The sequence below is a fragment of the Chinchilla lanigera genome, unplaced genomic scaffold (assembly GCF_000276665.1).
Source record: "Chinchilla lanigera isolate Chin_1 unplaced genomic scaffold, ChiLan1.0 scaffold00099, whole genome shotgun sequence".
NCBI lineage: Eukaryota > Metazoa > Chordata > Mammalia > Rodentia > Chinchillidae > Chinchilla > Chinchilla lanigera.
In genome coordinates this window covers 5,086,391-5,101,908 of record NW_004955500.1, presented here as the reverse complement: position 1 = coordinate 5,101,908, position 15,518 = coordinate 5,086,391, and the positions used below count along the sequence as shown (strand labels likewise).

General features: G+C 37.6%; 1 protein-coding gene across 1 annotated transcript in view; it reads right to left on the bottom strand.

The window, feature by feature from the left end:
- Arid2 (AT rich interactive domain 2 (ARID, RFX-like)) overlaps positions 1-15,518 on the bottom strand; it is a gene marked incomplete at its 5' end in the record, with an annotated part of 178,626 nt that overhangs the window by 75,272 nt on the left and 87,836 nt on the right.

Genomic DNA, 15,518 nt, shown 5'->3' with positions numbered 1-15,518 from the left:
TGGGCAACTGTACTGTTAGAGGTATTCTAGACAGTAGTCTTAGAATTGGCGGAACTCATTGGAGAATGGTTAAAAATAGACTAAACATAAATAATTATGAAAATTTACATATTTGAAGATAAAAATCTTATAAATAAATATACTGACAATGCTGCTCATAAAGTAGTTGCTTATGACTGAACAAAGTGAATTTAAAATTTGCATGTTTTTCATTGCAATTGGGACACAGCCCATCACTAGGAAGGGCGATTAAGGAGGAGCTTCTCTCTTGCCCCAGAACACCTGAAGCGGACTGTGAGCAATAAGGAGTGAACAGACAGCGCCGTGAGTACCGCTGACTATAATAAACAGTGCGGATGACTGCATTTCGTAAGATTTAAAAAATACATGACTTCTGGCTCCTTGTAACATTCTAACACTATTCCTCCAAACAAATTCTCTGTACAGTTCCAACCCATGGAAATCTACAGTTTAGGTTGCTACAATTTTAGGAAGTTTTATGTCTTGCAAGTTTGAGACCAGCCTGGGCTACAAAGTGAGCTCAAGGCCAGCCTGAACTACATAGAGAGACCCTGTCTCAAAAAAGCCAAAAAAATAAAAAAATAAAAAAATAAAAGTAAATATACTAGACTGAACATTTCTTTTTCTACTCAGTGTTATCACTTTGAACGAAATTAATCAAACAAGTATTTATTGAACCCCTACAGTAATCTGTCCAGCATACCACACATTTAACTTCACATTGATAAAATATTACAATCCAGATGAAAGTAAATCTCTTGTCAAGCAAAAAACCTGGTTCCCTTTTTGATCATCATGAGGAGATCCAAGAGCGATGAATTGCATCTTTTTCTTCACCTTGTCATTAATTTATTTCAAGATGGATTCTACATTGTACTTCCCACATTCCATGCCAATCTTGCTTTGTGATTATAAGGAGGCAGCAAACAGGAAGAAGTGGCATATACCACACAGTCAAATGGTGCTATTCAACTAATACGTAAGCTTAGACGTGAGGCTGGGGGCACAGCCCAGGGCCAGCGCTTCTGGCGAGGACGCGCCGAGTTCTGGGTTTGATCCCAGCACCACCAACCAGTGAACAACAAACGCATAATCAGTACGAGGCGGGCCTCCTCGTTCAAAATAACAAGTAATGTGTACAGTCTTAAAATGAATGGGGAAAATTTAACAAATCCCTCATAGTGTGTAATAGATGAATTGGAAAAATTAGGTTACAGAGCCCCTGACTATCATTACCCATAGGATTTATTCACTAGACATAGTAAATAAATTTTATTAAATAAATAAATTTACTAGACATTATAAAACAGATCCTATATCAATTCACACAGGAAATCACAATAAATTCAACATTATATATTGTATAGGATATTGTATAAGATATATTCTCCTGCTACAATGCAATTCAGAGAAAATTTTTTCTTAGAAATCAACACTTGGAAAACTCAAAATAATTTTCTATTATGAAAATTCCAAATCTATATGCAAGGCTAGAAAGACTAGTACCCATCAACAGATATCAATTCACGGTCAATCTAATTTTATCTTGTTTCAATCAATCCTCTTCTACATTTATTTAAATGCTCAACATATATATTCATCTAAAAATATTTTGGCAGGCAACTTGGAAATTAACAACAGCAACAACTACCACCACCAATCAACAAAGTCTTGATTCTTCCTAGACTGTATGATTGATTCTTCAAATGTGTAGGATGGAAACACTTCCATACAAAACAGGAAAAGGTGACAGGGCACATATTCATCTTCCTAGATCGAGGGAAAAAGTCAATCACACATGTAGGAGGGAAACACTGCCACATAAAACAGGAAAAGCTGACAAGGTTCACATTTATTTCTACCCTTAGGTCCAAATGAAATGGAACTCTATAAGCAATCCTAGATAGTGGTGTCATTTTAAAATCAGAAACTTTTAGAAATTCTGCTACATTTAAGGCAACTTATTATCCCAAGCTAACTTATAAAACACTCTGAGAAACAACAGCACGGAAAAATTGGTACCGTGAGGCCCCTAGTACTGAGATATAAGCACTAAGATTAAAAGCCAGGTGCAAAATGAAGTATGGTGGCCTGGAAACTGTAAAGGTGCTCAAGTTTCTCCAGGAGAGCTGGCCAGAAAGAGCCTTAGAGAGGCAGGTCGGACACTGTAAGAGGTCACACTGGGAAGGTGCAGTGACAGTTTGAGAGCCTGACTACACACACAGAAGGGAAAAAAGCTAATGAAAACAATCAGCTGACAAATATGAAAAGAAATACACAATAAACAGGTACCTAAATGTGGAGAGACAAAATGTGAAAACTGGTAACACTGGAGAATGTCAAGAATAAATGAAACAGAAACAATACTTATTGACATAACAGAATAATTTCCTTACATGAAAGTTATACTGTATAAATCAAAAAGCTCTGAGGGGCGGGGGTATTAGGGTGCATGGGTCATCAGGCAAAAATTAATGGAAGGCAAAATCACTCAGATATATCTTAATGAAAGGTTCAAGCTTCAAAGATAAAGAAGATTCCTGCAACTATTCATCACTACAGCCACATACCAAAAAATTTCAAGTACATTTCAACTAAATTCTGAATTCTCTTCAAAGTTAATTGATGGAAGATAAATAAATATCAGACTTGGAAGAGAAAGGTTATTTCACAAGAGTTTTCCGCTCAACCATGTTTTTTATCTAAAACAACAGGATTTATTTTCAGGTATGTAAAGTATCAGAAAAAATAAAGCAGCACAGTTTTCTGGGGAAAAAAAAAAACAAACAAGCACTCAAATAAGTAACTTTAATCAATGTGAGAACAAAAACTAAGGAATGGTTAGAAAAAGAGAATAAAATTCTGGCTATCAAGAGCCAAGAAGGTGGGGAAAAGAGATGTTGGTCAAAGGCTACCAACTTTCAAAACAGTTAAAGTTAAAATAGATATGCTGACCTCATTTTGGTAATCATTTCAAGATAGAGATATCAAATCATCACATCCACACTTTAAAATATCATAAAAGAAAGACAGAAAGACAGACAGAAAAGACAGACAGAGACAGCTGCAGAGAAGGTTCAGGCTAGATATTACCCCCTGGAGAAGTTTAAGCTCAGGCTACAAAGGATATCTAGATCCTACCCTCTATGGTGAAAAGACAGGCTTCCTATCTTCAGACAAAGAGGGCTTCAAGCCAGAACTCAAAAGGCAGTGATCACTATATACTGGGTAAGGGAGCAATAAAAAGACAACTGTAAATATATGTCCACCCAACACCGCTACACTCAGCTGCACAAAATAAACACTACTGGACACAGAAAAGCAGATAAACATCAACACAATTACAGTGTGGGTCCTCAATATCCCACTATCATAAATAAAACAGACAAAAATTCAACAAACAAAGAGCAGAGTTGAACCACACCTTCAAACAAATGGATTTAAGTGATACCTACAGGGTGTTCTACCCCCAAATAACACAACATACGTTCTCAGCAGTGTATGGAATTTCCTCCAAAATAGACTACATACTAGCCCACAAAGCAGGTATCAGCAAATACACACTAAGAATTGAAATTATCCCATTTATATTATCAAATCACAGTAGAATGAAACTACAAACCAATGGCAAAGTAAACCACAGTAATTATAGAAACACATGGAGATTGAGCAATACACTTGTCGATAGTCAATGGGTCCCAGAAAAATTAAGTGTGAAATTAGTTCCTAAAAAGATAACGTGTGGGACACAACATGCCCAGAACGTGTCGGACACAATGAAAGCAGTTCTAAAAAGAAAGATTACAGCTGTGAATGCCCACATCAGAATAGAACAAGCAAAAATAAATGATCTAATGATGACCTCAAGGTCCTAGAAAAACAAGAACAATCTAAATACAACGCTACTACAAGATAGAAATTATGAAGAACAGGGCAGAAATGAATGAAATTGAGATTAAAATTATACAAAGAATCAATGAATCAAAGAACTGGTTCTACAAACGAATAAAAGTAGAAAAATGCTTAGCCAGTTTTACCAAGAAAAGGAATGAAAAGACCCATTATCAATGCAATCAGACACAAAAAAGGCAAGGCAAAAATTACAACAGACATCACACAAATCCAGAAAATTATTAGGAACTACTTTGAAAACTTGCATTCTAATAAACTGGAGAAGTGGGAAGAAATGGATAGATTCCTAGATACATATGAATTCTCAAAACTTAATTAAAAAGATATAAACACCCCAAATAATCCAGTATAGGTAATGAAATTAAGGCGGTAACAAAAAACCTACTAAGAAAAGCCAGGATCTGATGGATTCACCACTGACTGCTACAAGAACTTCGGGGAGATTTAATGCCAACACTTCTTAAAACTCCAACGCAGCTGAAAGGGGAAAGTACTGCCAAGCGCACTGCTGGAAGCTACCATTACCGAGATTCTAAAGCCCGACAAGTACTCAGCTGAGAAAGAAAACCACCGGTCAATCTCTAATGAACACAGATCTAAAAACCCTCAACAAGAAACTGGCAAACCGAAGGCAAGAAATCACTGAAATGACTATTCATCATGACCAACCAGGCTTCATCCCAGGGATGCAAGGATGGTCAACCTATATAAACCCATAATAAACATAGAATATTTAAATACATAAATTTATATAACATAAATAGATGTAAAATAAATTATATAAAATAAATTTATATAAATATAAATAAATTTATAATATATAAACCCATAATAAATATATATTTAAATAAATATACAAATATAATAAACCCTTATATAAACCCAATGTAATAAATCACACAAAGAGAAAAATCACACAATCATCTTGATACATGGGGAAAAAGTTTTTCACAAAATCTGACATCCACTTATAATAAAAAACCTGAAGAAAATAGATATAGAAGGGCCTTATCTCCATGTGATAACAGCATTTATGACAAACCTAACGTCCAAATCGTATTAAGTGAGGAAACACTAAAAGCTTTCCCAGTAACATGAGGAACAAGACAAGGATGTGCCCCTTGCCACTCTCCAATACGGTAGCTGAAACTTTGGCCAGCGCAGTCGGGCCGCAGAGAGAAGTAACAGGGGCACACGTAAGAAAGGAAGCACTCAGTCATCCTCATTATCTTTCACATAGAAGACGCAAAAAAAAAAAAAAAAAAAAAAAATTCACTAGGCTGTTCCAAAATATAAACAAAATTAGAGTGAAGTGACTACAGAATGGAAAAAAAATTTCCCAACTATTCCTTGGACAGAGAACTAATAAACCAGTAAAGAACTAAATAGAATATATGCCAGTAAAAAGCTTAAAAGTATTAGACCCACTCAAAATACCCAATCAAACAATGCAAAACTGAAATTAACAGATACGTCTCAGAAGATGTACAAGTGACCAATAAATGTGAAAAAATGTTCAACATCACTGGCAATAGAGAAATACAAATTAAAACAACACTGATGTCATCTTACTTCAGAAAAAATACTTATCACTAAAAAAATCAAGAAATGGGGTTGGGGATGTAGGTCAGAGGCACAGCACCTGCCTGGCAAGCGCAAGGTTGTGAGTTTGATTCCAAGTACCGGACAAAAACCAAAACCAAAACCAAAACCAAAACAAAACAAAAAAAAAATCAAGAAATAACTAATACTGGTAAGACTGTGGAAAAAAAGAACCCTTCTACAACGCTGTGGGAATGTAAACAAGTACCACCATTATGGACTCAGTAGGGAGTCCTCAAAAAACCAAAACTAGAAATTCCATTCAACCCAGATATTCTCCATCTAGGTATCTTCCTAAAAGCACTGAGGACAGGGACAAAAGCATACTCACAGTTGGAGCAACACAAGTCATCACCACTACGTCACGGAAGCAGCCTGCACGCCCACCGACAGACGAGTGAAAGAAGAACACGTGGCACCTGCACGCAACGGAGCGCTGCTTTGCCACCCAGGAGGACACACTTGTGTCATCTTTGAGCAATGTGTGCGCCTTGGAGCCACAAGGTTGAGTGAAGTAAGTCACACACAAAGTTAAATGACACAGTTCTTCCTACCTGAGAAACTACAAATGTAAAAGTAAAGTGCTAACTAAAGAACATGTACTAGGAAGCAGGAACCCTTTGTCAACGAGAAGGGGACCAAGACATGGACGAGGGGAGGCGCGCAGAGAGGGAAGTAAAACAGTGAAGATGCAGCTTCACATGTGTCACTTCCCCACGGTGAATGTAATCATTCTGCACTGCAAACATGCCCCAAGAAAAATTAAATAATAAAAATAAAGAGTTAACATACTAAATTTACGAACAATTTTAAATACCGAACTGTTAAAATTTTTGTCTTTTGGTAATGAAGCTGTGGAAGATACTTAATTTCCTTCTTAGAAATATACGGTTTCTTTATTTTTATGGGAAAATAATTTATCACCTTGAGGTTGGGGCACACCCCACTGAAGAGGCGGGATAAATGCAGGAGCGTGCAAGCCTTCACAGAGAGCTAGTGCAGCCCTCCCTGTCTTATTTCGGTATGATACACTTACACACGTGAGCATTTTTACCCGGGTATGCCACTATAGAGAGTACAAGTTTAAAGACTTAAAAACAAAAAACCAGGGGCTGGGGGTTTAGCTCAGCGGCAAAAGCGCCTGCCTGGCAAGCGCAAGGTCGTGAGTTCGGTTCCCGGTACCGGAGAAAAAACCCAAAAAAAAAAAACCAGCTGTGACTTATTTCAAATTTTCAAAAAATAGGTGTTTCCCTAGCTGTATATAATACTTACAATTACAGAAAAAGACTGGAAGTTCCTTGAAAACTGTAATGTAGTAAATTCTATACATTTCAAAAAAAAAGGTAAAATATACAAGTACTAGAGGAACCAATTTATTGTTACATATACAGCATGCACCCCAAGGACCTAAAGATTTTAGAAATCCAATGAAAGCTAAACATTGAAATATCTGTAACATTAAAACTACCTGTATCTCTTTTTCAGAGTACTGTAATTTTCAATGTATAGATATTTTACTTCCAGAAAATGGAAAGATATCCCTTGCTTATGGATAGGAAGAACCAACCTAGTGAAAATGGCCAAACTCCCAAAATTGTTATACAGATTTAATGTAATCCCCATCAAAATACCATTAGCATACCTCACAGATCTAGAGAAAATGTTCCTAAAATTCATCCAGAAACAGAAGAGACCTATAGAATAGCAAAGGCATCCTGGGCAACAAAGGCAAGGCAGGAGGCATCACCATTCCTGGCTTGAAATTATACTGCAAAGCTGCTGTGATAAAATCAGCATGGTACTGGCAAAAACTCAGACCTGAGGATCAGTGGAACAGATGAGAAGGTGCAAACACAGCTACAAACACATTCAACTACTTTATCCTTGACAAAGGGGCCAAACATGTTCACTGGAAGAAAGATAGCCTCTTCAATAAATGGTCCTGGAAAAACTGGCTTTCCAACATGCTGAAAACTAAAACTAGACCTATATCTATTACCATGCACCAAACTAAAGTTAAAATGGATCAAAGATCTAAATATTCAAACAGAAAAACTAAATCTACTGGAAGAGAAAGTAGGTAGAAATCTTGAAGACATAGGAGCAGGCACAGAGTTCCTGAACAAAAACCAAACTGCACGGGAAATACTTCAAAGAATCAACAACTGGGATCCCATCTCATTAAAAAATTTTTGCACATCAAAAGAAATCACCAACAGAGTGAAAAGACAACCCAAGAATTGGGAAAACATTTTAGCCAACTGCCCCTCAGACGAAGGCATATAAAGAATTAAAAAAAAAAAAAAATCAGACCCCCAAAATTCAAAGACTCAATCCAAAAATGGACATCTGAGGTGAATATACACTTCTCAGATGAAGAAATACAAATGGCAAATAAATATATGAAAACATACTCAACACCACTGGTCATTCGAGAGATACAAATTAAAACAACACTGAGATTCCATCTCACCCCAGAAAGAATGGCTATTATCAAGAAATCAAGCAATAACAAATACTGGAGTGGCTGTGGGGCCAAAGGAACCCTTTTCTACTGTTGGTGGGACTGTAGACTGGTGCAACCACTGTGGAAATCAGTGCGGAGATTCCTCAAAAAACTAGGATTAGGGGTTCCATTTGACCCAGTTATTCCCCTTCTGGGTATTTTCCCAGAAGAAATTAAAACATTATGCCACAGTGATATATGTGCATCCAGGTTTATAGCAGTACAATTTGTAATAGCCAAATCTTGGAAACAACCCAAATGTCCATCAACTGAGGAATGGATAAAAAAGATGTGGTCTTTTTATACAATGGAGTACTACTCAGCTATATAGAAAGATAAACTCGAGGCTTTGATAGGTAAATGGATACAACTAGAAACTATACTTCTAGGTGAAATAAATCAGACTCACATGTGTAAACATTACATTTTCTCCCTAGTATAAGAAACCGAAAGAGTAATAAGATCCACAAAGTACAACAGATATCGTCAAAGGAAAAGAAGTTGCTCGAAAGGAAAGAACAACTGGGGTTGGGAAAAAGAAAAAGAAGGAAGAGGGGGGAAAGATATGTACTTATACACCAGACAGCTAAAATAACTGTACTACTAATTTCTATTAGTTCACTGAAAGGGACAGTGAGTGCTTATACTGTCTGATCAGTTTTACGTGCCTGTACTGGGTAATCTGAGCAACTACTCTGAAGATAACAATATGCAACATAATAACCATTGTTAATTTCCTATCATCTTGTTTTGAAATTGTGTATCTTTTTTCCCCTCTCTTTAAAATAAAACTTGTAGATCAAACAAGAAAAATTACTCATACTTGATATAAACCAAAAAACCCAAATAGCATTTAATAAAATGAAACATATGCTTCATTTGAGAAAAATCAGTTAATAAAGAACTCAGGAATACTTCTAGTTTTGGATGGATTGTATGGACCTTTCATTATGCAATTCAGAGAATCTGTAACACATCTTCTTTTTCCTATAGGCCTTTTCAAGAATTTGCAACCCAGCCTGACCCACAGTTCTTGCTTCTGTACAAGGCTGACCTCCGAAGTGAGGTATACAGCTTGAATAGAGAGACATTTACTTCATGAATTGACAATGCCTCTCTGCCACTAGTCCATGTATCAATATGTTACTCATCCCATTTGAGACAACTGGAGGGTCAAAAAGTGGAACTTTCAATTATTCATTAGCTTTTGAATTGTGGAGCCTGAAATTGACTTCATTAACTTCTATGTACTATAATTTGTGTGTGTGTCTAGGTTAAATGCATTGAAAGACAATTATTACCTAGCTTTAGCTAAACTGTATCTAACTAAAAGGACTAGATTAAGTAGATTCCGCCATAGAAACCAGTTTGAATAACACAAGCAGAAATAAGACAGTGACAAAGCAGACACTTCTAATATCATCTTATTATCAACAATACTATGAAAGAAAAACAATGACAATATATCAAATACGAAAAAGGCTACAAGATCTCAAAACTGTCATACACATACACTAAATTGTGGGTTTCCAAGCTGCAATAATGAAACAAAACTTATTCTACATTAATATTACAATTTCTGCTAGAGCTAATGATTTGCAGGATGATTACAACTAAGTAACCAGAATTAAAAGACAAACCTCTACATTTATCTCAGCAGTTATTTTGCAAATCATTAAAACTTACTCAAGTATTTCTGAAGCCTAAAAATATTATTTACAGTAGGGATCTTGATAAATACATCACTCTTCAGAGGCTAAATTTCATTTCCTCAGGATTAAAAAAAATGGCTAAATTAATACACGAAAGATGAGGCAACAAAACAAGTATCACTGGAAAGTGGTAATACCACCAAAGAAACAAAAGACATAAATATTAGAGCAAATTATACTGTGTGTAGGCAGTTGGTACATATACAGCTTAATTTAAGTACAAATGTTTCTTTTTCCTTTTTTACCTGTCATCTAGTGTTTATTTAAAAAAAAAAATTCATTAGTACATGTTTGCAGTACACAATGAATATATTCACTGTGGGGAATAGGTTAGGTTTGGGGTTAGGGTTATGCCCGTGTTACAGCTGCCGGAAAGTAGACGGTAGCTTTTTATTTTAAACCCTCCTGATGTCTTCATTATGAGGTCACAGTCTACTGCTCCTCACCCTGTAGTAGCAGGACACTTGAATACTGGAAATAAACAAACACGGCAGTCGCTGTTTTTGGCTGCTTCAGGCTCTTCAGCCTAGTACACTGTAATGTTTTAGTCACTTATCTAATGGGTAGGGTTATACTCCTGAAACAAATCTCAATCTAGTAATCTATCTTACAAGTCAAAGGTTTGTTTTTGTATTCAGCTGGATATTTGCTTTCTCACATTGAAAGGGATAAAAATGGAACAAATTCTTCATTGTGTATAAATAAATCTTGAACTTCTGTTTTAAAATCTCAGCTTTCAATTATGTGAATTTTGTTGAAATTTATTTAATGTATTTCCATCTTATTCATGAGCTTTTCTTGGAAAATTTGGGACACTGTAATAAGCAAAACATGCATGCTTTTGGTAAAACACAAATAATGCAACTATAAAAAGTACAAAGGTAACCAACCGAACAAAAATACATTTTTACCCATAAATGCTGCTTTAGTTTAACCTGCGAATTTAGTTTTTATGCTGAAAATAGATTCATTGAGTTAATAAAAATAGCAAATTTTAAAATGAAAATCAATTATATGGCAGAATAAACCACTTAAAATGGAATAAAAACAACTAAACCTCTGCTTCAAGAGATATGCCTAGTGATCTAAAGACAGCTTTGAAAACCATACTGAATTCCAGAAGGTTTGTTCTTTGTATTACTAAGCAAATGTGTACCTTTACCGAGAATAACATGAACCAGTTTTCTTATTATCAGAACAGTTTAAAATAGGAAAATGAAAACCTGTGACGTGTAATTGGTATTAAATATTCACTGTAAGCTCATCCTATTAAGAGGTATAGAAATAGATCGATAAATACATGTGCATAAATGTTTACATTTCTCATACAGTGAAAGGGCCTAGGAGAAACCATTCTTCTTTAAGCAATCAGCACGCTGAGTGTCCAACCATCAGTTTTTAACCACCATTCCTTTAAAAAACAAACAAAAATCTATGTTACTTGCAGAGAGGGTGGATTCTAGAGCTCAAAGAGGAAAATAGAAAATTAATCTGGGATGTGTTATTGTGCCATAAAAGTAAGAACTGCTCCACAACTGATAGGTAACCATCAGACAGATTCAGAAGCCACCTTGAAAGGTCTCTCACTGGCCTAATCTGGGACAGACTTTAAAAGATGTACATGTCGGGGCTGGGGATTTAGCTCAGCGGCACAGCACCTGCCTGGCAAGCGCAAGGTTGTGAGTTCGATTCCTGGTACTGGAAAAAACAAAAAACAAAAAAACAAATAAAAGATATACATGCCAAATCTAGTGCAATGTGATCATTAAACTATGTATGATGGGAATATAATATTTATCAAATAAAACTATTTCTGAGGCTGTGGTGGTATGAACAAATACATGATAATGGGGAGAGGCTAGGAACAAGTCAATCACAGTGGAAGGCCGACTAATAAATGTAGAAAAAATGATGGAGTTAGAAAAATCTCTACAGAGACCCTGAGAAAACAAGGGAAGAGAAAAAGAAGTTGAGCATTAGGAACCAAGAAAGCCAACAGCAACACTAGAAACCACAGAGAAGCTGGAGAAACTGAAGACAATGCAGAGAAAAGAGAAAAGAGAAAAGGCTGGACCAATAATACCACCAGCTGCTGGGGACGGGAACCTGTCTCTGCAAACACAAGAGTGGTGCGGGGGATCAAACTACTACAAGGTTGGACCCTACAAGAATGCTCCAGTGTTATACTAAATATGATGAAAACATACCCAAACCCGATGACACAGCAAGGAAGAGCAAGATAAACAGAGACCTCCACAGCAATGTCAGAGTTCATCTGCCACAACTAGTCCTCAACCCACAAAACAAAAACAACAGACGTGTGAGAAAGCAAGGCAGCAAGGTTTCCCCCTCTAATCCCTAACTCCCCAGAAGGTGTTTAATGATACGGAAGTAGAGGAAGCCATAGGCAGAGAATTAAAAACCAGAGGTCAAAATGATTTAAGAGTTAAACAAAAAGCATAAAGCAAATGCATAATATGTTTAATGAACTCAGAGGATTTCACTAAACATGTAAAGGATTTTACCAGTAAAATGTTAGGTGAGTTTAAATAACAAATGAGAAAGAAACTAAGTCAAGACAATACAGATTATAAATGACCAATTCAGAAAATAATTAGCAAGTATGGAAAGAGAACAAGCAGAGAGGAATGATAAGAAAAGTTCAACAGAATACATGAGTAGCACACCGACCAATGTGAGGACAACATGCGAACAAAGCAGGTGAAGTGAATTTAGTTTATCATAAACCCAGTGACACCCTAAAAACGGTAAGATACCATCAAAGCTGGATGCAATAGCTGCTAGAATTATGAACAGTGGCTAAACTTACAATTATAGCAATAAAAAAAATTAGAAGATAACTCAAAGGATATAACAAGTTTATGTAATGAAAATAAAGTACAAAAATTTCCAAATCTAGGGAAAGAACTCACTATGCAAGTACAAGAAGCATACACAACCCTAAGCAGCCATGAACAGAAATGAACCTCTGTACGGCACACCACAATCAAATTTCCAAAAATTCAACAAAAGGAGAGAATGCTAGACACTGTCAGAGAGAAAGAGCAAGTAATTTATAAAGGAAAGCCCATCAAAATAATTGCAGATATTTCTGCACAAACCTCAAAGGCTAAGAGATCCTACAACAAACTTTTTCACACCCTAAAATAAAAAGCAACTGTCAGCACACATTTTATATAACACGAAACTAGTCTTCAAAATCAATAGCGAGACTTCCAGGAAGACAGCTGAGTGCTGAGCAGAGGCTTCTCAGTGTCTCTGAGGCTGAGAACCCACACACTGGAGCACACTGATTTGGGGAAGAGAAGAAGGAGGGAGGCAGAACCCTGAGACCCGGAAAACGCTGACAGGTGAACTGGAGTTCCCCGCCACCCCCTGGCGGGGCAGAGAGTGACCGACCATAAGGCAGAAGGGGGGCGTGGCATTTTTCCTGATTCCTGGGTCCCAGCATGAGTGAGGAGGCTCGAGCCTATAAGGCTGGCTACAACGGGGGTCCCTGGAAGCCTCCAGGGAAAAGAGCACCAGTGGAACGGCGCCAGTGGGTTGGAACAGAGGGTGACACCGTTCCAAATGTCTCCAGGACAGGGACACTGACTAGATGCCATTTTGGAGTGGGGCCAGCTGAACCCAGAACGGGAAGCAGCTGTGAGCTGGCTCCGTCTCGAGGCCACCGGTGTCTGTGTGAGGCACGGCCCTGGGAGACACCCAGGGTCACAAGGCCGGGATCAGGCTGGCCAGAGACACCCACACTGTTGTAGGCGTAAGTCAGGCCACAACCCCACAGCTGGAGACCTCTCTCAGCCTGAACTTCTGCAGAATGAACCAGCACCCGACACTATTCCTCTGGCAGGTTTGTGGGATCACACAGCACTTCACCCCACTCTTCCTGCAAGGTTCCTGGGATCGCACACACAGATCTGGCTAAGGGCTCTGCCTCCTTTCTTAACCACTGACAGCACAGACGTGCTCTGAAATGGACACGACCTTCAAACTGCAGCGTGCCGAAGAGAAGCACAAGCTTGAAACTGCAGGGAAACGCTCTCTGCGTCGTTCCCTTCTTTCTCCTGCGGGGTTGTGTATGTTTTCTAAGATTGCGAACATTATTTTCAGTGTTTGGGTTTCATTTGTTTCTTGTTTTTGTTTCTTCCTTCTGTATCCAACTTGTCTTCATCTCCCGACTCCAAAAGCTTAGGTAATCTTTCTTTGCCCTTCAACCTTGCTTCTGCTCTTTCCTTGTATTCCTTTCAGATTTTCTCAGCAGAGGGTAAAATTGCTCCACTGAGAACAATGTATATAAATTTCTAGTTTGGTTTATATTTGGTAATATAACTATAAATCTTGTAAATATGGCTAAAGGTAGCAAAGTAATAGTTACCGCAGTTTGTCATTTTGTAGGCTGTGCTAAATCCTCTCATTATTACCGACTGTACTACTTCAGCTAAGGGGACACAGCTGTACTACTCAGTTGTTCTTCGCTGTATGCCAAGACGGAGATTACCTGAGGGTCGTAAACAATACTATAGGCCAGTACCAAAGAATCAGAGGAGAGGTCAAACAGGCAGGAACTTCTCATCCCTAACAAACTGAAGAGGCAGGATGTTGTGACAGACTCAAGAGCCAAAATTCAGCGAGACCTAGACGACGGCTAAGAAAAGTAGCCACTTCCTAAGGAGTCTTCGATACTAGTAATAGAGTCCTAACATAAGGAATTTGCAAGCACCAGCACAGAAAAGGAAGAAAGAAAGAAAGAAAGAAAGAAAGAAAGAAAGAGAGAGAGAAAGAAAGAGAGAAAGAAAGAAAGAAAGAGAGAGAGAAAGAAAGAGAGAAAGAAAGAAAGAAAGAAAGAAAGAAAGAAAGAAAGAAAGAAAGAAAGAAAGAAAATGAGAAGTCATGGAAGCAAGAGGCAACCCAGACCTCTAGCTCCAACGAGGCAGACCCAGGGGGCTGTGAAGCGGAACAAATCCAAAGCCACCAACATGAACTTGCTGAAATGGTAGCAGTGAGTGGATGTACCAAAGTAGGTGAAAGAGGTTTCAGACAAAAATCAGAAATAATTTCTCAGATAACTGAATAGATCCTTACCGTAATGAAGGACATAGTGAATCTAGAGTAGATACAGATTAAATAATGGAGGATCTTGGGAAAATGAGGGAAACCCGAAATGCCCAACATATGAAAGAAATGGAATCCGTGAAACAGATTCAAACACGTACCCAGAATTTAAAACTCTGTAGTGAGCACATGCAACAGAATCAACCAAACCGACAACAGAGTACAGATCTAGACACTGTGTGGTTAGCAATCATGAAAAGACTTCTTAAAAATACCTTGCTATATTCCACAGAATTATTTTTCAAAATTGATGGAGAAATAACATATGTCCATGATGAAGAAAATCTGAAGAAATTCATGAACACCACAGAGCACTCCAAAAAGTTCTGAAGGATATTCTAGAAAAAGACAATGAATAAAACAATTCCAACAAACCTAACAGAATGAATCTACCGGGCAAGGCAACGAGTTAAACAGAGGAGAAAGAAAGGTAACCAACAGTAGGAGAATAACATGACAGGGATATATATATCAACATAAATGGTCTTAATGCACCAATCAATAGAAACAATCTGGCAGAAAAGATCAAGAAATAACATCCGGGGCTGGGGATTTAGCTCAGCGGCAAAAGCGCCTGCCTGGCAAGCGCAAGGTCGTGAGTTCAGTTCCTGGTACCGGAGAAAAACCAAAAA